Source organism: Microtus oregoni, unplaced genomic scaffold, assembly GCF_018167655.1.
Source record: "Microtus oregoni isolate MIOR12 unplaced genomic scaffold, Mior012 000007F_ref0000211, whole genome shotgun sequence".
NCBI classification, from domain to species: domain Eukaryota; kingdom Metazoa; phylum Chordata; class Mammalia; order Rodentia; family Cricetidae; genus Microtus; species Microtus oregoni.
In genome coordinates, this window is record NW_024543066.1 from 59,562,915 (window position 1) to 59,585,478 (window position 22,564).

A 22,564-nucleotide genomic window follows, 5' to 3' on the forward strand; every position below is an offset into this window, starting at 1 on the left:
TGGGATTGGGGGATACGCACCGCGGAGACTGGCGGAGAAGCCAGGTGGAGCCCTAGGACACCTCAGAGAGAACGGTGCGTTTGAACTGAGCTGATGTAGTTTGAAGGCAATTTATGTTAGGAAGACAATAAAATCATGAGGGGTGTTTTGTTTTGAATGAATCAGAAGAATGAATTCCTAGCAACGATATCTGTCTTTCAGCTAGGGGTGTGCTGGTCCCGAGCCCGGGTCTGGTGCGGGTTAAGAGCAGAAAAGAATTAAGGAGAGTCTGGAGTCTCAAAGCAAAGTTTAAGACAAGTGCTCCTGGACTTTAAGACAAAAAGTTCAAAATTGAAGAAATGTTCTCCTGAGTCTAAGGACCAACTTCCTAAAGATGTCACTTGTAAGGTTAAGACCTTAAGTTAACTTGGCACTTTTGACCACATATTTAGAAGCATAGAAAAGAATAAAAAAAGACCAAGAGGAAAAACAGCTGTAGGAAGAAAAAAGCCTTTTTTTAAAACAAGAGGTATCAGGGAAGAGCGCGAACGCAGTCCCCCACTAACAGAAATTATGCAGTCAAGTTTCCCGCATTTGGGGAAATCGCAGGGGTCAACACACCCCAAGTGCAATGGGTGAGCCTCGCCCTGGGAAAACCACCTACGTGACCATGGTATCTCCCCTGCCAGGTAAGTATGCTTTGCTGTCTTGCAGCCCAGACTCAGATGCACCGGCCCTGCACTCTGAACACACGGTCACTTCGCCGCGCATACTCCAGGACCTTATTGGACGCGCACCCCATTCCTTCGACTCGATGCTCTCCGCGGGCCAAGGCACCCTTCCACGCCGCGCTGGAAATCCAGCGTGTTCCCGCAGAGTTTGCGGACAGGACAGCCCCTGCGCGCCCCTCATCTGCATAGACCACGCCTCCAACCGGCACCCACGGGTGACATCACACCCATCCTCTTTTCCCGTTTGCTTAGTGAATTTTTTTGCTTGCGGAGAGCTGGATGGAGTGTTGCAGGATCAGAGACAAATCATCTTGAATTATCTCCAATTCCCAAATAGTCGATGGCTGCTCACCGCCGTGACCTAACAGCCTTATAGCTGGTTTCCGTGTGTAGCGACAAACCCCTATCTTCAATCAACACGAAGTCAGAGAAGCCAGGCAGCAAGGGTAGCCAGCCCTGCAGCTGAGGTCTCCAGCTTCGCTGGAACCTGCCCACCTCATGTCTCCACCACTGCATTTTACAAGGCTCTTGATGTATGGATTTCTCTGTTCTCTTCTACAGAAACACCATGAGACTGACACTAAGTCTGGACATGGAATTTGGGGTGACCCCAGTCTGTGTTCCTGGTCCAGGGGATCCACTCTGCCCTCTCTCGGACTCCTGCATGTGTGTCGTGCACACACATACAATCAGGCACAAACACACATACATAAAATAAATAAGCACTCCCTTTTCTGCGTTGTGTTTGTGGGGGAGGGACAGGTGCATATGTGCCATGACTCGCATGTGGAGGCCAGCAGACAGTTTGCAGCAGTCGGATCTCTTTCTGCCATGCTTGCTCCGTGGATCAAGCTCTTGGATGGTCAGACCTGATGGCAAGTGTCCTCGCCCTTGTCTATAAGCCATCTATCTGTCCCTTTAAAACCTCTCCCTCTCTGTCCTTCTCTGCCTCTCTGCACTCCCCCTCAAGCCACCACCAACACCACTCCAGACAGGGTCTATCTACATAGTGATGCAATAAGAGCTTGGTACCACCCTGTCTGACCCCCTTAAAACCTCTTTAGCCCACGTGCAGACATAACACAGCATTTTAAGGATTACAGATGATCATACTGTTTATCATGACGTCATACATGCACTTTCTCTTCTACAATGTTTTTGGAACAAGAATTTATCTGTAGCTTCAGGTGCAAAGAAGGATAGAATGATTCAGCTGAAATACTCATCCAATGATGAACATACACATCACAAAGGTAAAATTACCGGCCGCAAGAACGGATCACAAGACATACAAGTGAATCCACTTTAAGAGTTTATTAGAGGGGGCTGGAGAGATGGCTCAGAGGTTAAGAGCACTGGCTGCTCTTCCAGAACTCTTCCTGAGTTCAATTCCCAGCAACCACTTGGTGGCTCACAACCATCTGTAATGAGGTCCGGTGCCCTCTTCTGGCTTGCAGGCATACACACAGAGTATTGTATACATAATAAATAAACAAATATTTTTTTAAAAAAAAAGTTGATGAGAGAGAGAGAGAGAGAGAGAGAGAGAGAGAGAGAGAGAGAGAGAACGACGAGTGCGCGCAGGCCTGGGGAGAGCTGATGCTGAGAAGAAAACGTGGAGTGGGCGGTTCCAGTGGTTAGACACTGACACTGCCTGGCGCGTGCGCATAGGGTCATAGCGTTTGTTGCTGTAGCTTTGACAGGAGCAGATGAAGATCACACAGGGCTTGAGGGTCCTGGGTGGCTATGTAAGTTGCCAGAATGTTGGATGATGCATGCGTGGCCGTGGATCCCGGAAGTGCCTACTCTTGGGGTGGCTCGACATTTGCCATAACGCTAAGTGACGGAAATGCTGACATTTCACCCTTTTGTTTATTATAAAGATTCGGGGGTTAAGGGTAGCAGATGGGTGGGAATGAGGCGTCGCGTCTCTCAAGACTGCTTCCTGTTGGTTTGTGTGCATTGGGAAGTTGGGGTGCTTGGCCACATCCTGGGGGTAGCTGGTTACTTCAGTGTTTTCCAGGCTTTGTGGAACTGGCTGGCTGGCAGCTTGACCCTGACAAGATGCTGGCAATGCGGAAGATTACGTTTAGATCCTGGGGATAAAATCTGAGATCCTGGTGATCAGGGGAGGAAGGTTCCAAGATGGAAGGGGGTCCCCAGAGTCCCCAAGATAGAGGAGGGAGTTTCCCAGGAGTCCCAAGATCAAGGAAGGAAATGATACTTATTCTGGGCAAGTCTGGTCTGTTCATTTGGGTCCAATTTGGCTCTCTGGAGTTCGTGGGAATGTTTGCATTTTTAAAAAGAGATAAATTTCAGACACATTAAGAAGCTTGTGGTAATGATTCTATAGCATTGGAATTAGTTTATTAGGATTTTATTGGTTAGTGTTAAGATTGTGGACAGTTATATAGTGAGGGGGGAGAAAGGGGAGTTATATTTAGTTAAGCCCACAAACATACAAGTCTTGATATTTGACAGGTCTCACCTCTCATTGCTATCCATGCTATTAATATTTGGTACATTAAAAAAAGCAATTTTGTTAAAAGAAAATTTAAAACTACTGTATTGGGAGCTAGAGACGTGGCTCAGCTGTTCGGAGCAGTTGCTGTCTGCAGGGACCCAGCTATATTCTCCAGCATCCACACACTGTCCCGCAAAAGGCCACGACTCCAGTTCCAAGAAATCCAGACCCCTCTTCTGGCCTCTGCAGGCACTTGGCATATACTCGGTATGCTACACACCTCAGGCAAAACACTTGTACATGTAAAACAGAAATCACATAGCCCACAGGGTGTGCCCGGCCTTAATCCCAGCACTCAGAAGCAGAGGCAAGTAGATTTGTGTGATTTCGAGGCCAGCCTGGTCTGTAGAGTGAGCTCCACGCTAGCCAGGGCTACAAAGTGAGATGCTGTCTCTAAAGCCAAAACAAGTCCTCTGTAAACAAAACAACAACCTAGCTATGTGATTTTTGTCTCTAATGTGACTTTCTCTTTATTCCCCAAACAAAGATTTGGTAATTCACACAATCACGTGGAAAGGTTACTAACTTCAGTACTTGGGAGAGACAGGATCGCCCATTCAGTCAGAGGATTTGTTAGAGGTAAGAACCAGGGGCTGTCTGCTCTGCTTCTTTGATCTTTCAGCATTTACTTCCATATCTGACTTGGGTTTTTATTTATTAAAACCAATTAGAATTTTGCTGTGTGTGTCATGTATATGTGTGCCCGTGGAGGCTGTGTGTCATGTACGTGTGTGCCCGTGGAGCCTGTGTGTCGTGTACGTGTGTGCCTGTGGAGGCTGTGTGTCGTGTACGTGTGTGCCTGTGGAGGCTGTGTGTCATGTACGTGTGAGCCGGTGGAGGCTGTGTGTCATGTGCATGTGTACCCGTGGAGGCTGTGTGTCATGTACGTGTGTGCCTGTGGAGGCTGTGTGTCATGTACATGTGTGCCCGTGGAGGCTGTGTATCATGTGCATGTGTGTCTGTGGAGGCTGTGTGTCATGTGCATGTGTGCCCGTGGAGGCTGTGTGTCGTGTACGTGTGTGCCCGTGGAGGCTGTGTGTTGTGTACGTGTGTTCCCGTGGAGGCTGTGTGTCGTGTGCATGTGTACCCGTGGAGGCTGTGTGTCGTGTACGTGTGTGCCCGTGGAGGCTGTGTGTCATGTGCATGTGTGCCCGTGGAGGCTGTGTGTCGTGTACGTGTGTGCCTGTGGAGGCTGTGTGTCGTGTACATGTGTGCCTGTGGAGGGTGTGTCGTGTACTGAGCATGTAACTTAAACATGATCAGTTTTTATGACGTCCTGATTCTGCAGTGTGGGATCGAAGTAGGAGTGCTTCCCCTCCACAAGTCAGTGCCCTGTGCTGCATCCCGGCCACTGCCGAAGGGAAAGTTTTTGTGTTTGGCAGGTTTGATCCTCACCACAGGTTGTGCCTTATTATTGAGAGCTAAGGAGAGACAGACTCCAATAGACTCTGGGGCCCGAAAAAGTGAGCGTATTTTCACCTTGAGCAAAGGTCAGAGAGTTGGAACTAAGCTCTTTTCCTTCAAGGTGACCGTCTGATTCTACCTCAGATAATGATCCCATCTAGATTTAGAGCCTAGAGTTCTGCTCTCTCAAGGTTATTGTCCGCAGGTGTGGCTAATATGCAGACCTTGTCTTTCATGAATAGAGAAATAGATGTGTTTCTATCCCAAACGAAAGTCTAAGGATCTGACTAAGGTCCTACCCTAAGGAGATAACAATGGATTCCACCCAGGGAGTGGTTTGCCTACAGAATATTTTGGTCTAGGGTGTGAGCTGAGCCTTCTTTGTCTTGTTCTAGCGTCAGAATGTTTACCTAAGAATGTAGCCCACGACCTTCAATTGGTGTGTTCTTTTTCTTGTTTCACAGTCTCTCATGAGTTCCTGGGGCGGGGTGGTCATGTTATCCCAGAATTGAGTGAGAGTCTCCCCGACCCAGAGGTCTTTCATTTGCTCAAAGATGATGTTTACTATGCCCTGGGTCTTATGGTGATTGACAGTGAAGGCGATTTTGTGAGTTCACCTGAGACGGTGTGATTGACAGAGAAGACTGCAAGCAGCAAACCATAATGATAATGTTTGAGTTCCTCGGTCAACTGGGCTTGAACAAGGGAGACTGGAGTCTGTGGCAAGACATTAAATTAGCGTGGCGTGGGGTGCAGGGGGTAAGAGAGCAGTATGCTGGGATGGGCAAGAGAGACAATAGTGCCATGACTCGGATTCGAACCCAGATTGCTGCAGCCACAACACAGAGTACTATAAGACCGTGGCTCAGTCCAGATGTGCATCTGTTCCCTTCTGGCATCGGTGCTGGGGCGGAGGTCAGCACTGAGCGCAGGCCAGCCTGAGCTGGTTTTCGAGACTTCTGACCGGCCTGTCCTGCAGAAGTGATTTCTCCAACGCAGCTGAGTTGGGAGCTTGGGAGCGGCGCCCGCACGAGTGAACGCATCTGTGCCTCAGTTGGGTGGTGAGGGCCGTCGCTAACTGTGAAGATGCCACTCTTGCAGGTGTACTATTTTCCCCAAGCACCTGATAGCCCTCCATCGCCCTCCTCTCCACGGTGACTGGGGTACCTGGGTAGGGGGCGAACTGTCCTGGGGTCCTTCCGAAGAGCTGGGGAGCAAACCAGCGGTCCAGAGCCTTCCTAGACGCTGCCCGCCTACAGAGGCCAAAACCATCACCGCCAGTTCCCGGATTCCTGTACCAAACACCGCCGGGCCTGCCGTTTCTGTGGTTTCTTTTGGTGTTTCCATACCACATGGTTTTCGAAATCGGTTCTAAGGTTTGTGATTAGGAATTACGATGAGCTCGCCCTTGTCGTACGCAAATCTTTAGCCGGTGGTGTACTTTATCTGTTTTATTAAAATCTGGTCCGTTTCCTGTGCTTTGGTGACTTGTTTTCCATAATTTTCCTTTATTAAGAAAGGGTTCCCATTCTACCCATCCCCAAGTCAACTAAAGACAGCAGGTGGGGGTTGTCCATAGGTGTCACCCTTCCCGCCCAAAATAAAAATTAGCTTTGTTGTTTTCCCTGCCAGCGGGCCAGGCCGTAAAAAACGAACGACAGGCACTTTAGTAAGGGATTTTCGGAGGCTTGCTGAGAAGCGTGGACTTTCAAACTAACAATCAACATGCTCGCACACGAGCGACTGACCTGTGTATTTAGACTGTTTAAAATCTGAGAGCCATCGTCCCTGGGTGGGCTCGAACCACCAACCTTTCGGTTAACAGCCGAACGCGCTAACCGATTGCGCCACAGAGACTATGCACAAGCGAATGCCCTGTCTCCTTAGTGAGTCCGGCGACACCGCAGCGGCCACACCTGGGAAGCCCGCCCTCCCGCAGCCGAGCAACCTGAGCTGGAAGATTCAAAGCCAACAGCCCGGACGCCCGGACGCCCCGCTTCCCGACCTCGCGCTTACGTTAAGACCCCGCCGCCACCCGGGGGTCGGGGAAGGAGCCCAAGTGTGCTTTAGGGTCCGGTCCTTTGCAGACCCCGAGCACGGACGTGAGAGGGGCTGGTGTGTGCTGGAACCTCGGCGGGGCCTGCGTGGGAAAGGCGGCGAGTGTGGTGCCCTTGCTCAGAAAGTCCGGACGGAAGAGGTGGACGAACTTGACCCGGAGTGGAGAGGGACCGGCGAGGCGAGGGTTGGTTGGGGGTGTACGTGTGGCTACGCACCGCGGGCATCAGAGGATCCGGAGCCCGGTGGAACCCCAAGGCATATCCGAGAGAATGGTGACTAGTAAGCCACTGGAGCGTGTTGGGAAGACGATATTCCACTAGGATGAGGGGTGTGTGTGTGTGACAATAAAAACACCTGAGGAGGGACAGAGACAGAGAGAGAGAGAGAGAGAGAGAGAGAGAGAGAGAGAGAGAGAGAATTGCTTCCTAACAACGGTATCAATTAGGGGTAATTTAAAACACTCTTTGAGAGGGATGGGCTGTTCCCGAGTGAGTCAGGGTCTGGTACATGTTAAGCACAGGAACTAAGGGGAAAAAAAAGGTAGAGTGGAGTACCAACCTAGATTTTGACAGTTGCCAAAAAGTACTCAGGCTTTCAGGTAAAAAAAACTCATAATTTCAAAGCTTTCGACGTTTTCTCATTAACATAGTACCTGATTTCCTAAGGATAACTTCTATAAAGCCAATACCAATTTTCTTATCAAATAGGAAAAAACAGGTGCATGCGTAGAGGAAAATAAAAATCCTGTAGTACATATTTGCCACGTCTATTTCAGTTAGCTAGAGGCACAAACGCTACTTATATACCCTTTTCTTTACGACAGTATCAGGGGAGAGCGCGAACGCAGTCCCCCACTAACAGAAATTACACAGTCGAGTTTCCCGCGTTTGGGGAAATCGCAGGGGTCAACACACCCCAAGTGCAATGGGTGAGCCTCGCCCTGGGAAAACCACCTACATGATCATGGTATCTCCCCTGCCAGGTAAGTATGCCTTGCTGTCCTGCAGCCCAGACTCAGCCCCACCGGTCCTGCGCTCTGAACATATGGTCCTTTCGCCGTGCATACTTCAGGACTTGCCCGGACGCGCACCCCATTCCTGGGCACCGCTGCTACTCGTGAACCCGCGGTGACTTCCACGCCGCGCTGGAAATCCCTCGCGTTTCCGCAGAGTTTGAGGATGTGACAGTCCCTGCGCGCTCCTCATCTGCATAGACCCTGCCTCCAACCTGCACCCAGGGGTGACATCACACTCCTCCCCTTTGCCCCGTTGGCTTGGTGAACTTTCTTGCTAGCGGAGAGCTGAATGGAGTGTTGCAGGATCAGAGACAAATCACCTAGAATTATCTCCAATCCCAAATAGCCGATGGTTGCTCGCCGCTATGGCCTCACAGCCTGTCTCTGGTTTTGGTGTGTACCAGCAGACCTCTATCTTCCACCAACACGAAGTACATGAGATCATTCGACCCCTGTAGAGAGAAAATTCTCTAAGTCTCTGGGCAGGTTTTACAAATCTCATTCACCTGTGATAAGTGGTTGCTGAGTTACAACACAGCAAAAATAGCTCCATAGGCCATTCTGAGAAATCTTGTACAACCAGGGCAATTCTTAAACTAAAATAAATAGCCACAGGTACCAGACCTATGTACCTTAAGATGGAGCCAGTGCTGTGCCCCAAGGCGCAGAGACCGAAGCTACTTGAACAGCAGATCTGTTTTCTTTACATGTGTTAGACGAGTTAAATTCCTCACCTGGGTCTGGATGACCCCCATGTTTGCCAAAGGAGTCAGTGAATCTCTCTAAGTAAAGCAGGAGATAAAACATTTGCTTTTGGGAAAACATGTAGTTATACTTTCTCATCAGGTTCAGCAGCCCTCAAGTAACTACATGAAGACTTATTAACACGTATAAAAAGCCTGGCTATTAGCTTAGACTTGTCCCACTAACTCTTATAACTTAAATTAACCTGTCTCTTTTCTTTTTTCTTTCTTTCTTTTTTTTTTTTCTTTCGAGATAGGGTTTCTCTGTCGTTTACGAGGCTATCCTGGAACTAGCTCTCGTAGACCAGGCTGGTCTCGAACTCACAGAGATCAGCCTGCCTCTGCCTCTGGAGTGCTGGGATTCCTGTTTCTTTTAGTCTGCATTCTTCCACGTGGCTTGGTTACCTCTGATCTGTACCTTATGTCTGACTTTTTACGAGTCTTTGGTGAAATCCAGTTGCCTTGATTCCTCTTCCTCTCTCTCCCGGGAAATCCTCCTATCCTCTCCTGTCTAGCTATTGGCCATTCAACTCTCTCTTTCTTTTGTTTGGTTGATTGTTTTGTTTGTTTGTTTTCCGACAAGGTTTCTCTGTGTAGCTTTGGAGCCTGTTCTGTGCTAGGATTAAAAGCACGCTTCACCGCTGCCTGACTGGCCATTCAGCTCTTTCTTACACCGACCACAGCAATACACCTTCACACAGTGTACAGATATCCCACAACAGAAACATGGACTTGTAAAGTCTGTCATAGTGGGGTTGTAACCTTAGAGGTGGTTAAAAAGCATGAGGTTGTAAAACCTGTCACAATGATGATTAAGGAATGATACCAAGTGTGTCCTAGTCTTAAGGTTATAAACATACCGCCTATTCCAGTTGGCTGATCGTTCGCTAAACTCTTCTGTAAACAGTCAGTTCTGCTTTTGTGATGTTGTGGATATTCTGTCCGTCCTGATTGGCTGACCTATGGTTGACCCCTGCATCTCTGTATTCCCCCATCAATTGTGTGTGTATCCCAATATTGCTGCCACTCCCCCCCCCTCTTCCAGTGGGGAGTGCCTAGGCCCGGTGCAATAATAAAGATTTTTACTTTGCAGCTCTACTGCTTCTAAGAGTTCTTTGATCTAAAATCGGGGACACAAGAGTTTATTGCAAAAATGTATTTAACTTGACAAGTATGGTGACCCACGTTGTAATCCCAGCGCTCAGGAGACAGAGGCAGGTGGATCAATGAGTTGAGGCCAGCCTGGTCAACCGAACAAGTTCCAGGATAATGGGGATCACACAGAGAAACCCTGCCTTGGAAAACATTAACAAACAAACAAAACCAAACGTTTGCCACATATTGGGGTCACCATATTTACAAAAATAGAAAAAAAAAGAATCGCATGTAAATGAAAACTATAAAGTGTCCTTCATTTATCTGCTGCTTCCAGTGACCTGTCTGCATGTGCCCATCGGTGTCCTCCAAAACCAGGTGTCCAGACGCAGGCGCTAAGTTCAGCTTGCTGAGTCTAGCTTATGCCTCCTCCTTGTATCTCAGCTTGCACCACTCACTTTCCTCACTGAAGTGACAAGGACCCGGCAGAGCACCCTAAGGGAAGAGAGGTTTCCTCTTGTTTGTTTCGGAGACTGCAGAGCATTGCAGGGGAGAAGGCAGGGCAGCTACAGTGGCTCAGTCCTTGCACTGTGCGTATCCACATCTTGGTGGGCGGAGAAAGACAAGCTCTCTGGATAGCCCCTTAACAGGGGAACATGTGCTCCATCCCGAGAGCCTGGAGCGGATATTTTATATTCACGCCGGAACATTCTGCTCCTCCTCCATCAGAGCCATTTCATATTGCAAAGGGCATTCAATTCACCTTCAAGAGTCCCGTAGTCTCAACAGTTCTAGCACCGTACAGCAGCTCAGTCACTTTTGAGACTCAAGACAATTCTTAACTATTGTTGGGCCCATAGGGGTAGCGCAAAGATGGGGACAGACCACCAAAGTCTAGTAAGCCAGAAGCAGACTTTATTCCAGGAAAAAAATTTTAAAAAAAAATCTCCATGGGGCACAAAAGCTTACCAGCTAGCTGAGGCCACAGCCAGAGATGGCTGTGGTCATGGGCTGTTTCCGGGCTCCCCTTTTCATAACAAGAAGCAACAAGAAATTTTTACAATTGCGAGGTAAAACTCAGATACAAATTGCCCTTTTTTACTATTTCCATGGGCAGGGATTTTAGTTACAGGAGCGTTTGTCTTTAAGTTGTCGTTCTCCCTGGCGCTCCCCAACAGTGTCCACTGAAGTACTGCCCTCCTCCGATGCTGCCAGTTTTACAGAGCAGGGACAGTGTAAAACCGAAAAGTCACATACACCCCATCCTTTCAAGGCTAACTCGGCTCACATCAGTTGTTGGTCATGAGTGGCTGGGGTTATCTAAAAGCTGACCCTTGGTTTGCAGAGGGCCGCTTCAGCCTTGCAGACAGAGCTATGGGTTGTAAAGCAAAGTACCCCACTGTTAACAATTAATCCTTAAGCTGTTAAAAAAGCTGCTAACATTCTTCTGGGCTTACAACTTTATACTTCTGTATTTCTACATTTTTACTTGTGGGACCTATATTTCTTTATTCTTTTTTTTTTTTTTTTGGTTTTTGAGACAGGGTTTCTCTGTGGTTTTGGAGCCTGTCCTGGAACTAGCTCTTGTAGACCAGGCTGGTCTCGAACTCACAGAGATCCGCCTGCCTCTGCCTCCCAAGTGCTGGGATTAAAGGTGTGTGCCACCACTGCCCGGCTATTTCTTTATTCTTATTCTTGGATTCTTCACTATGAAATCAAAATCTCAAGTTACACACTTTCAATATACAATGGCAGACCATAAACATCCCCCATTCCAAAAGGGGGAAATGAGTATAATTGACTGGACAGAGAAACTACCCAATTGGACTACTCTGTGGGTAGAAAAGATCTATTGGGGATCACCCTACCAAGGCCTACTGGGGAGGGGGGACAGAGAGAGGAGCAAAAAGGCAGAAAAGCAAGCATATTTATATGACAGCAGGGTTGGAATCTGAGCTACTACAGGCTGCTGGATTGATCCGGAGCTTTGTGCCTGTCCTTGCTGGAGGTAGGCCTACAAGCCTGGCATCTCCAACATCTTCGGCTCTCCATTCCAACTTAGGATTCACCAATACAGCATTATATATTGGTCTGTAAGTGTGTTCCATGTTGTGAATGTTTTACTCTTGGGGGACCTGCCACCCAGCTCCTAAATAAATCACACATACACAGGCTTATTCTGAGTTATGAATGCCGGCCTTAGCTTGACTTTTTTCTTAAATTATTCTGACTACCTTTTGCCTCTGTGCTATTTCCTTTTCTTCTGTATATCTTACTTCCACTCTTACTCCATGGCTGGCTGGCCGTATAGCTGGCCTGATGTCCTCCTTCCCTTGTTCTCTCATTGCTCCTTTCCTTCCAGATTTCTCCTTCTATTTATTCTCTCTGCCTACCAGCCCTGCCGATCCTTGCTTCTGCCTCACTATTGGCCGTTCATCTCTAGAGAGCTTGTTTGGAGGTTCTAGCAGGGGAGCGCAGCTACTCATATACCCTTGATTGAAGACCCGTCCTCCTCTATTCAGGGAAGGTCGTCCTCTTTGACTGAGCGCAGGCAGCTTCTGGAGGGACGCACATGGAGCGGTGAGGGAGGAAGGGGACACCCGCCTAGCCATCCAGATCAGCCGAATCAACCCTGGCGATCAAGGGGGTTACAGATGTCGCAGCCAGATCGCCCTTACATCCAGCTGTTCAGCTCTTTATTAGACTATCAGGTGTTTTACACAGGCAAAGAACCACAGCTTCACAGAGTTAAACAAATGCAGTATAAACAAAAGTCACACACCTGAAAATAATAATTCTCCAACAGTCCCTGCCTGGCCTACTGGAGTTTTTGGCCACAGGGGACAACCAGCCCATATTGGAAGGCATGTACTCACAATGATTGTGAAGGGTAAGATCCCAGAATATTTTGAACTATATAAGAAGATGAAATATAGGCAGACATAATGGCACAACTTTTTCCATACAATGTATTTTTATTGTTTTTCCCTCCCATGACTCCTCCCGAATCCTCCCAACCACTCACGTTCATGCCCTTTCTCTCTCACATTCTTCAAAACAAAACACTGAAAATAATAACAGATAAACACAATAAGACAAAAAAAACACAATAAGACAAAAGATGCCAAAACAAAACAAAAAGTCCACAAAACAAATGAGAAATTCATTTTTGCTGGACAACTATTTCTGAACACGGGCCTGCTCAGGAGTGTGGTTGCTATGCCCAGTGGTGTGTCGTTGGAGGAAAAGGACAAACTACTTGACTTTAGAGTTAGTGAAAGCCACGTCAGACTAGACAATGGGTGAGTAGCAACAGGAGGCACAAATACATAAAGGATGAATAATGAGATTTGAAATCAATTCGTAGTTCTTTAATCAATTGGGTTTAAGCTGAAGTAGTTCAGAGAGGGAAAGAAAATAGCGTTAATACATGCTGTCAGAACAATTTAACACGGTGTCCATGGTGGAGAGCAAAATGTCATCAACTTTATTTCTGTAGAACACTATACATAAACATGAATTTGAGGCTGTGGGTATAAAGTAGTATAGCGCTTGCCTAGCATGTACAAGGTCCTGGGTTTGAACCCTAGTATCACCCAACTTAATTTGATGTGTCATAGACCAAACCTTAAAATTTTAGTGATAAAGTACTTAAAGGAGATGGTGATACGTTGATATACAAATGTATGCTAAATAGCACCTAAGAAAATATAAATACAAAAAATGGAGCTGAATTTGGAAATCTGCCTGAATCTCAGATCTTGGGAGGTGATTCTAGGAACATCTGTGAGGCTGAGTGCCTGCTGGCCCTAGTGTAAGGTTGCCACCTGCTGGCCGCTATTGTAGATAATGGAGTGGAGGAAGTGGAGAGGGGGAATGTTGTCTCCCCTCCCAGAGCTTGAGAGAGCAGTTCCCCGTGTTTGTGCTCTGCAGAGCAGAGGAGAGCATTGGCAGGGACGAGCTCAGATCAGAGCTGGAGCAAAAGATAGCCGGGCAGAAGGACGATAGTGCCGTGACTCGGATTCGAACCGAGGTTGCTGCGGCCACAACGCAGAGTACTAACCACTATACGATCACGGCGAGCCACACACACGGAACAACAAGGACGTCACCGGCGCTTGTACAACTGGTCAAGCCTCGATTCAGTTCCGCCTAACACTGACCCTGGCGCCCGCTTCTCCCGGGATGCCTGCGTGGTAACTCGACTACCCGCTGCTCCGCTGGAAGCGAGCGGGGCGCGGATGGATCTGTTTCTAGTTAGTCTCCTTTGAGTGGCCTGTGACACCGAATGCTGTGGCTGCGGCTAGCATCGAGCTAGAGACTTCCTCTTGCTGCAATGACAGAAAATACTCCTGTTTTCTTCTGTGGTTCAGTTGGCTAGTGAGGGTGTGTGATGAGATGAAGGTAAAAAGTTCCGTCCTCGCCACTTTCATTTTCTTTTTGTGCTTTTGTTCGCAAGACATTTTCATTGCCTTCCAAGTCTTTGCTGTGTCTGGTGCACTTCGAGAAGCTACGACCAGCCTGGCCTACACAGTGAGTTCAGCCAGAGGTACACAGTAAGACCCTACTCAAAACAACAACGGGATAATCAAATAAAAAAGAAAAGTTAAAAGTCATTCCCTGGGATCCTTTCAAAGAGCCAACGAGGAAACCCGCTGCACACAGACTCTGAAATAACAAAACAGGCACCGCAGTCACTGGCAGTCTCGGAGTTCTTCACAATGGAGGCATTCTTTTTTTTTCTTTTTTCTCTTTTTTTTTTTTTTTTGCCATTTTTCTGTGTCAATTTGAATTAATTTGGTTCTGACATGAGCTTTGGTTCCCATTCTTGTCCCCATGTCTTTGACCAATGATCTAAGTTTTTCTGGGGGTGAGGGAGCCCAGTTGCCTTATTTTAGTGTTTATATATTTTACTTTTTAAAACATTCATTAATTTTTTTCTCTCCTTTGGAGGTGTATTTTCTAAAACTCTTAATACTTGCTATAGGGTTGTCTGACATCCTTTTGTTTTCCACAGACCATGTTTAAGTGACATTCTTCCCTTTCCAATTTAAGCAGTGTGTCATCTCTCAGTGAAATATTTCAGCACCTCCGGAAATGCCCTTCTTTAGATGAATTATTTTTTAAAGTAGGACCTTATGTAGCCCAGGCTGGCCTCAGTTCCTCATGTGTAGAACATGGCCTTGAACTCCCCATCTTCCTGCCTCAGCTTTTCCAATGTTGGGATTTCAGGTTTATGCCTGAAATTTTTTTTATCAATTTTTAGAAGATAAATATTATTTTAATAAGTCTTTTTCTATTCTGCCAGCCAGCTCCCAAATAATGATATGGGTTTATTCATTATGAGAGCTCAGCCTACAGCTCAGGCTTGTCCCACTAGCTCTTAGAACTTAAATTAACCTACAATTGCCCTGTGACTTCTTACCTCTCTTCCATCTTGTACCTTCTATTTCCTCTCTATGTCCTCTGATGTCTCTCCAGAGCCTAAGTTCATCTCCTCTTCCTCTCTCTAGCTGGAAGTCCCATCTAACCTCTTCCTATCTCTCTTTCCTTCTCTCCGCCCCCCACTCTTCCTGCCTAGCTAGCTACTGGCTCTTTATTAAAGCAATCAGAAGGCACCTCGGCAAAGACACATCTTCACAGTGGACAAAAAGATTATAGCATAAAAGATTATGTTATAGCATAGGTTTTCCTTGCTGTGTCCTCTTTTACATGCCGTCAGATGGAGTCTTAGGAATTGCAGAAAGAAATCTGACATGCGTTTCCTCTCTGTTCCTGTGCATATACAACACTGTTTTCCCTGGAGTTGACTACAGCCTGTCTGGGGCTTATTCCGCACAATGACTCCTGGACTGAGTTTCTCAAGTCTTTGCATCTCTTCCTTCAATTGCAACAGGCCCAGACCTCCGTTAGCCCACTCCTCTCGTAGACAGCTGCGCTTGCCAAAACGAAAACAATGACCTAGTCCATCAAAGTCCACAGGTCTGAGAAAGTCTATAAATGTACTAACCTTGCTTTTCAGATTCTGTGGTTCTGCTTCTTGCAAACTGTTCTTGTTGACTTAGGCGTGTCACCCCCAGAATGAGGTTTTTGTGCTTAAAAGCTCACCCTGAGAAAGGTTCCATCTACACTGGGATCCTGAACACCCATCATGACTTCCTTTCTTGTTTTTGTTTTGTGAGACAGAGCTTTTCTTGTGTAACAATTGTTATGGAACTCATTCTATAGATCAGGTTGTCCTCAAACTCACAGAGACCCGCCTGGCTCTTTTCCCCAAGTACTATAATTAAAGGCCTGCACCACCATGCCTGGCTTACTAATGCCTTTCTATTGGTCTAAACCCACGTCTGAGTAGTGTTGGAGAAGGGGTTGCTTGTTGGTTCCCGGCTACCTGGCTAGCTTAGACCCGAAATAATCACGTAGAAACTGTATTAATTAAATCACTGCTTGGCCCATTAGCTCTAGCTTCTTATTGGCTAACTCTTATATTAATTTAACCCATTTCTTTTTATCTGTATATTGCCATGTGGCTGTGGCTTACTGGCTAAAGTTCTGGTGTCTATCTCTGGCAGCTCCATGGTTTCTCTCTGACTTTGCCCTTCTTTCTCCCAGCATACATCCTAGCTTTCCCTGCCTAGTTCTGTTCTTCCCTGCCATAGGCTCAAAGCAGTTCTTTATTCATTAAGCAATAAGAGCAACACACAGTCAGAAGGACCTCCCACACCAGAGTAATCTTCTCTGGCAGATACTCCACACTATAATCTTTGCCATGGCTGGGGTTTTCAGCCATTGTTTCTTCAAACATTTTTCCTTCTCCTCTACCCACAGTTTTCATGAGGCCCAGTTTTCCCATATTAGATCATTTAAGTTTGTCTTAGAATTCATGCATCTGTCCATTTTTAAAAATTCTTTTTTGTCCTTAAATCTCAGTTTGAATATTTTTTTTACATTTTTAAGTTTTTTATATATGTATAGGGTTTTGCCAACATATATAAATGCACAACCCATGTGTGCCTGATGCCCTAGGAGGCCGGAAGAAGGCACCAGACCCTGAGACTGGAGTAAGAGTTATGGGTGACTGTGTGGATGCTGGGAATTGAACATGGGTCCTTTGGAAGAGCAGTCAGTGGCCTTAACCCCTGAGCCATCTCCAGCCCCAGATTGGACATTCTCAATTGCTCAAGGATATATTTCCCTGATCAGGTGGTCTGCGATGTGTAACTTGCGACTAATCCCTCTAGGGAAGCTGCCTTCTCTAACATCTTACTTTTAATCTCTGCTGTCTCACTTGGTTGATTTTACACATTCTGAATCTCGTTTTGAAGATCTGGACCTATGGAATTTAGGCATAATAACTGAAAGTCCTGTCTCCTAATGCTAACCCCAGGACATGTCTGATTCTGTTTCACTGATGGAAATGGCTCCCTGGGCCTTGGCATGCCTGGTATTCCATGGTTGCTTCCCAGTGATGATAACTGAGTCCTTGGGGTTGGCACAGGACCAGAGAAGACTGACTGAAGTCAGCCCACCTCCCTCCTGCAAACAGCTTGTCCAACAGAAAGGGGAAATTTGATGGTCCCAGACATTTGTTCCTCATCTTTTTCCTTTTTCTTTTCTCTCTTTTTTTTTTTTTTGACAGGGTCTCTCTATTTTGTAGCCCTGACTGACCTTGAACTCATGGAGATCTGCTTCCCAAATGCTAGGATTAAAGGTGTAAGCCATGCCCAGTACTCTTCTGTTTTCTTTATGACTTGCTTTTGTCTGTGTTGGATGTGGGGATGCATGTTCTCTCCGTACAAGAAGAATTATCATGCTGACAACCTTCTCTATTATTCCTCGGATTGGTTATTTTCCTTGTTGCTTTGACCAAACACCTGACATTAGGAAAATTAAGAGAGGAAGGGTTCTTTTGGGCTTACAGTACAAGGGGACACAATTCGTAATAGAGGTGAGGGCAGGATGGTGCCTGAGATGTACTGAGTACAAACCAGGAAGCATATGCAGAGAGGAAGTAGGCTCAGGCTTCGTTCACACCTCTCCCTCTTCCTGTCTACTCCAGTGGACCGAGAGTGAGGCCTGCCCGAGAAGGGTGTTCCTCAGTCTGTTCACACAGATAGGGTGTGGTATAGAATTGTCCCCAGGATCTACGTCCAGGGTGTTTCCACGACGTCTGAACTGAGCATGGTTTGGACACTGGCAAACTTAAAGGGAGGCTTTTCAGAGCCACGTACGAGTTTGGAACCGGAATTAGCATTTCCTTTCTAATGAGCTGAAAGTCATGCCCCGAAAGTCCTTGAGTGGCAAATCTGGCCCAGATTTATCACAGTCTAGCATGTAGGAGGACATGTGTTTCCTCGTCAGGACTGGAAAAATCAAAAAGTCATGAGGAAAACGTTTACATAGCTGTTTTCAGTAAAAATTCACTGAGACACGTGGTTTCTCTCACCTTTTCTCAATGTGCTGTCACAAAGCCTTCATGAGGATGCATTGGTGGTTCAATAGTAGAATTCTCGCCTCCCACGCGGGAGACCCGGGTTCGATTCCCGGCCAATGCAACTTGTTCCTTTCTCCTCTTCTGCCTGCCACCCTCGCAATTTTTCTGTGTGACCAGAGAATGGACCAGTACTCTATCCTTTCAGACTGATTTTGGAAATGTTAACAGTGAACTTAATTAGCAATGGCTCAAACAGCTAAGTACTCTCATTTGTCAATGAGTACCGGCACAAATTTGTGAATATCGAATATCGCTACCACAGCTGTAATTAAACAGAGTCTTCCTGTTTCCGTTCAGACACCTTACCCTGAGGTTTTTATTCTCATAGCAGAAGATGACTTCATACCGATATTCTGGGCAGGAAAAAGAGACTAGGATGGGCAGGCAGAAGGTATGCAAACAGTTTGTTCAGGGAAGAGTACCATCCCCAGAGGCTTCTGCCTATCTGCTCTAGACTGTAACTGAGTTATAGGGTAACACCAGGCTGCAAGAGATCCAGAAAAGGGAGGTGACTGTCAAGTTTATTGGGGTTAAAATGGACTGTAAATCTGGATGTGGTAGCACACATTTTTAGTTTCAGCATTCAGGGAATTTAAACTCAGCAGAGACAGGAGAATCTCTGTGAGTTTGAGATCATCCTTACCTACATAGTGAGCTCCAGGCCAGGAAAAACTGAAGAGTGAGACCTTGTCTTAAAAACCACAACAAAAGCCTTTCATGTCTAGGAACCCTGTCCCTAAAAAGGAAAAAAAAAATTCTCCACCACCACCACCCAAAAACAACAATAACAAAAAAGTAAGAAAAAAAAGGAAAAGAAAAAGAAAAAAATAGTGGAATGATTTGGAAGGCTTTTCATGTCTGTGGATCCTGTCCTGGTTTTTCTCAGCATCCCTGAACTGCAGTTAATGGAGCCAAATAGAAGTCTCAGAGCTGGATGTCTCTCACTGCAACCATCCTTTCTGATGACAATTTTGTAGAGGACAGCAACTAAATAGTATCCTAAACGCAGACTTGGAAAAAAATAGGTTAGAAGACACAAACCGCAGAGCCCTAGGACTATTGTAATGCCAACTACACACTTGGTTAAAACTTACAGTCCCCATCAGGATTAACTCAGCATTCTCTCAACCCACATAAGGATTCTCTTCCGACCTCTACGGTACCAGTGTTACAACTGAGAAGTATTTCATGTACAAAGTAGGCAAAATATTCATACACAAAAGCTTCAAAAGCAAAACCTTTGTTGGTTTGTTTTATTACGTTCTCATTCCAAGCGTTACAGACCAGAAAAGACAAACAAAACTAGGCACTTGCCAGTGACAGAAACATCTTTACCGTCTTTGGGGGACGTTAGGATTGCTTTCGCTCCTTTTGTACACATCAAACGTACGCCCACACAGGACGTTAGATGGAACTCGGATTAATATGACCACCGCAAGGAAAAGAAAGCAAGGAGAAGCGCATCCACAAGAGAACACGTGTCGAGCAGTGCTGTAGTTAAACATCAGCCTCCCCCCCCCCTTAAACCAAATCAGACCACCTCTTTTTAACTACAAGGAAAACTAGGGGAGAGAGCGAACACAGTTCCCCACGGCCACAAATTATGCAGTCCAGTTTCCCGCACTTGGGAGCAAAATCGCAGAGGTTAGCACACCCCAAGTGCAATGGGTGAGCCTCAGCCTGGGAAAGCCCACCCACCTGATCATGGTTTCTCTCCTGCTTTCCCCCTCCCCAGCCCCGACTCAGCCCCACCCACCCTGTGCTCTGAACACGCAGTCACTTCTCCGCATGCGTGTGCTAGCTTTCTTGGACGCACATTTATGTTCTAAGTCTATCTGCCACGTACAGCCCGGCTTTTCTTCCCGCGTCGTGAGAAATCTCCACAGTCTCCAAAGAGATGCAGACCCTGAGGCTCATGCGCGCCACTTACCTGCAAACATCATGCCCCTCTCGCAATGGGTGCTGCTTTTAGTCTGTGGGTTTACCCTCATGACATTTTCGCTATTTTATTGGCTCATTGGCCGTGATAAATTTTGAAATTTTGCTTTAAGGTTTACAGCACCACCTTTTACTTTCCCACAGCCTGTGCTCAAGGACTGTTCTTCCTTCCCCGTGCTTATGCGGTTCTTACCGTGAAGTTTGCTTCTTCCAAGTTTGTAGACCCCACAATTTATTGTTACTATTTTTGTCTAAACAGTCAATTTTTAAACTTTTTGTTTTATTGTTTTAAGACAGGGTTTCTCTGTGTAGCCTCGGCTGTCCTGAAACTCTCTGTAGACCAGGATGACCTCGAACTCAGAGATTCTCCTGCTTTTGCCTCCCGAGTGCTGGGATTAAAGGCCTGTACCACTACTTCCTGGCATCAGTAATTTTGCCCCCAAACAAAATTTCAGTAATAACCTCATTTTTTTTCCTTTCTTTTTTCTTTTTTCCCCAGAGACAGGGTTTCTCTGTAGCTTCTGAGCCTGTCTGTCCTAGAACCAGCTCTTGTAGACCAGGCTGGCCTTGAACTCACAGAGATCCACCTGCCTTTGCCTCCCAAGTGCTGGGATTAAAAGCCTGCGCCACCACAAATGCTGGTAAGAGATGTGTAGCACCTTGCCTGACTTCCAACAGTAATACTGGTGATAATAAATACAGGGACCACATCCATGTCTGTGATGAGAAAATATCTAGATAAATGTGCTTCGCTCTCACTACAAAGAGAACATATTTATCTGAGAAGTTGTTGATGTCAATTCTCGAAACAGGAATGGCAGCACCCACATTAATAATAACGACAAATACTAAGAAAACATTTCTTCCACTGAGTCCTCAGACTCCACGTCTCAGCCTCAAGTGTCCTTTACTATTTGGGACCCCGTGTGAAGCCAGCGCTCCTACCAGTCTGCTTTACAGTCTAGATCTTGTCTGTGATTTTTGCCGGGGAATAAGGCAAGTAGACAGAATGACAACCATATTTTTTTTATCTGCAGATTTGTTAACCATTAAGGAAGCCAAATAAAAGAAAATTGAACTTGTCAAGCTAACAGATGCTCTCAGGACAGTTAGCAATGGACAGAGATCACCTCTGTTTCCAAGTCCTAACAATAAACTCAAACTGGGGCCATCCTCTCCTCGTGCTATGGGTTTGAAACCACAGCAATACAAGGTCTGGGCTTTCTCTGAGGGTGCGGGTAGGTGAGGGTAGGTGCGGGTAGGTGCGGGTAGGTGCGGGTAGGTGCGGGTAGGTGCGGGTAGGCGCGGGTAGGTGCAGGTAGGTCATTATGGCCCGGAAATGTGTTGCTCCCTAAGGTGACGGCCATTGCTTGGTCTCAGCTCTGGGCCTGAGATCCTTTTCCTTGGCCCTGTTTCATCTCTGTTGTTAAAAGTGAGGCAGCAAGATGTGAGGCATGGAAACCACAGACATGACATCTGAAGCATCCCACAGCCGTGAATGTGTACACAGGAAGGATGTTTATTAGAGAGAGGAAAAGACACGTGCGTGCACAGGCCTGGGGAGAGCTGGTGCTGAGAAGAAAATACGGAGTGGGCGAGTTCAGCTTTGAAACCGCCTAGCATATGTGCATACTGACGTGGCTTACATAGCTGTAGCTTCTGCAGGGTAGATCAAGATCACACAGGCTTTGAGGCCCTGGATGGCTATGTACGTTGCCACAACACTTGATGGTGCGTGCCTTGCTTTGGAACCCAGAAGTGCCAGTGCTTCAGGTGTCTAGACATTTTGGCAGAACTATGGGTGATAGAAATGATAACATTTCACCCTTATATTTATTATGAAAATTGGGAGGTTAAAGGTAACAGATGGGCAGGAATGGGGCATCACGTCTAAGAAGACTACTTCCTGCTGATGTGTGGGCGTCAGACAGTTGGGATGCTTGACCACGTCTTGGGGTAGCTGGTTACTTCAGGGTTTTCTGGTCTTTGGGGAACTGGCTGACAGGCAGCTTGGACCTGACAAGATGCTGGCAATGCTGAAGATTTTGTCTAGAAAAATTTTTCTCCTGGTGATAAAATTTGAGATCCTGGTGATTGAGGGAGGAAGGTCCCAAGATGGAAGGTGGGGGGGGGGTCCCCAGAGTCCCCAATAAAAAATATATGGTACAGACCTAAACCAACAATTCTCAACAGATGGATCTTAAAATGTCTAAAAGACACTTAAAAATGCTCAAGTATAACATCCTTAACCATTAGAGAGATGCAAATCAAAACTCTGAGATTCCATCTTATCCCTGTAGGAATTGCCAAGGTTAAAAACAACATTGACAATTTGTGCCTAAGAGAATGTGCGGTAAAGGAAAAAACAAACAAACAAACTCCTCCATTGCTGGTGGAAGTGCAAACTGACACAGCCACTTTGGATACTAGTATGGTGATTTTTCAGAAAATTAGGCAGCTATCTACCTTAAAACTCAGCAATACCAGTTTTGCACCTATGCAACAAAGATGCTCAACCAATAAGGACATGCGCCAAACTATGTTTATAGCAAAATTACTTTGTCATAGACAGAATTTGAAAAC

General features: G+C 46.4%; 6 non-coding genes across 6 annotated transcripts; 1 reads left to right on the plus strand and 5 right to left on the minus strand.

Annotated features, from left to right (window-relative positions):
- Positions 1 to 512: 512 nt before the first annotated feature.
- Positions 513 to 676, minus strand: LOC121451158. The gene has a single exon (XR_005974689.1). It is a non-coding gene; the product is annotated as a U1 spliceosomal RNA (small nuclear RNA).
- A 5,745-nt stretch (positions 677 to 6,421) lies between these two features.
- Trnan-guu lies at positions 6,422 to 6,495 on the minus strand. Its single transcript has one exon. It is a non-coding gene; the product is annotated as a tRNA-Asn (tRNA).
- A 1,027-nt stretch (positions 6,496 to 7,522) lies between these two features.
- LOC121451151 lies at positions 7,523 to 7,686 on the minus strand. The gene has a single exon (XR_005974683.1). It is a non-coding gene; the product is annotated as a U1 spliceosomal RNA (small nuclear RNA).
- Positions 7,687 to 13,557: 5,871 nt separating this feature from the next.
- Positions 13,558 to 13,629, minus strand: Trnah-gug. Its single transcript has one exon. It is a non-coding gene; the product is annotated as a tRNA-His (tRNA).
- A 4,404-nt stretch (positions 13,630 to 18,033) lies between these two features.
- Trnag-ccc lies at positions 18,034 to 18,104 on the plus strand. Its single transcript has one exon. It is a non-coding gene; the product is annotated as a tRNA-Gly (tRNA).
- Positions 18,105 to 19,607: 1,503 nt separating this feature from the next.
- Positions 19,608 to 19,766, minus strand: LOC121451162. Its single transcript, XR_005974693.1, has one exon. It is a non-coding gene; the product is annotated as a U1 spliceosomal RNA (small nuclear RNA).
- Between the last annotated feature and the right edge of the window lie 2,798 nt (positions 19,767 to 22,564).